Source organism: Puntigrus tetrazona, chromosome 7 (assembly GCF_018831695.1).
Source record: "Puntigrus tetrazona isolate hp1 chromosome 7, ASM1883169v1, whole genome shotgun sequence".
Taxonomy (NCBI): domain Eukaryota; kingdom Metazoa; phylum Chordata; class Actinopteri; order Cypriniformes; family Cyprinidae; genus Puntigrus; species Puntigrus tetrazona.
The window spans coordinates 11,101,737-11,103,348 of record NC_056705.1 but is presented as its reverse complement, the minus strand read 5'-3'; the positions used below and the strand labels follow the sequence as shown (position 1 = coordinate 11,103,348).

The 1,612-nt window shown below is 38.8% G+C and overlaps 1 protein-coding gene across 3 annotated transcripts in view; it reads left to right on the top strand.

Moving 5' to 3' along the window:
* The first annotated feature begins 443 nt into the window (after nt 1–443).
* Nucleotides 444–1,612, top strand: part of LOC122348712 (A-kinase anchor protein 13-like) — a 64,376-nt gene continuing 63,207 nt past the window's right edge. For 2 of the 3 annotated variants that reach the window (XM_043244506.1, XM_043244503.1), the window contains exon 1: nt 444–732. The gene's annotated coding sequence lies outside the window, so the exon portion shown is untranslated. The remainder of the gene's footprint in view (nt 733–1,612) is intronic. The other variant, XM_043244507.1, reaches the window with a different exon arrangement.

Genomic DNA, 1,612 nt, shown 5'->3' with positions numbered 1-1,612 from the left:
CATAATTTGCCTGTATTAGGAAAAAACACCTGAAACGAAAAGTCTCCCATTCAACTGATGTTTCGTTTTATTCACGAATAAATTCAGAAGGGCGTGGCTTAGTCAGCCCGAAACTTGTCTGTGATTGGTCAAGGTACGATTGAACTAAATATATATATATATTTTACATTTAACTATTTACTGTATATTTTCAGTTCACTGCATAGCAACGTTTGTCAGTCTCACAACTCCGATGTAAATTAATATTCAAGCCACTGCTGAGGCACCGATAACTCCTGATACCCGATACTTTTCTCATCGCTCTTCAAGATGGACCAATCACAGTCGTTTGCGATTACAGAGTGGAACGTTTTGCGTGTTCATTTTATAGAGATTGCTGGAGCGGATTTCTGTTTGACTGTCAGGTGCTATTTCTTATAAATAATAAATATAAATGATTATGCTCTTCAGTGTATATACATCCGCGACACGGAAATAAACGACGTGGGATTTCAATGCTTTACAATGGTGCATTAGGATTTCTGGGCCACCGCTTGGAAGAAGAAAAAAACTGATAGGAAAGTTTTTTTTTTTGGTCATCGGCGTTTGCCTCCCACTGGTTAAAGATCACGGTTAATATGTTTCCTCAGGGAGTATCATGAAACGTGGATTTCATCTGACCCGTTTCCAGTTTATTTGCACCCTGATGCGTCCTAAAGGCAAAACACGGCGTTAGACGCGTCGAGTTAAGAGGTAAGCGGTTTATTTCATGCATGTTTGGAGAAATACAGAGGCGTGTGAACGCTTGACAGCTTTTGTTCAGTTATACTTTTGAGGCTTCACTCGGCGTGTATTATATAGGGCGTGCTTTTAACAGGACAAACATCAAAACTGGTTTTATATTTCCACATGTTTCCTGGCAGTCGGACTACGAGTTATAAAAGGAAAGTACGTTTTACCCAAAAGTCAACAGGTGCATAAACTGTAGTATTTAATGACAAGTGTTCATACAAAACATATTCAGAAAATATTTTTTTCTTTATTTGTGTGTTTATTTATTTATATCTTCATCACAATAAACCCTACAACAATAAAACCACACACACACACACACACACACACACACACACACACACACACACACACACAAAACACAAAACACAGGGATATATCTAAATGTTAACTTAATTAAACGCGCAGCTTATTTATTTTGTTAAAAGGCCATATCCACTCTATTCGTAATTTGTGTTTTGTCGGGTTTTTCTTTTTTCAATCAGGTTTTATTCTCATCATCATCTACCGCCTGAAAAATAATGCAGTTTAACCCAATCTAAAACTGAGATAGAAGTTTGTCTATTACTTGACTCATGTATTGCGGCGATGCACGAAAATGAATTGCTTTTAATTAAAACTTTTCCCTGAAGCTTAGTCTCTCAAATCTACGGCGGGCTGACCGACGGATTTTCGTTATCGATTGGTCGCGTTTGCTGCCTGTAGCGTTTCTCGTCAGGGTTTCCTTCTTCTGTTAATAAATATGTGACATCGTCAAAGCAACACAGGTAAACGGTGACCCGTAAGTAGGGTAACCGTTCCCCGAGGGAGAGCCAAACCCCACCACACCACAATAACAGCG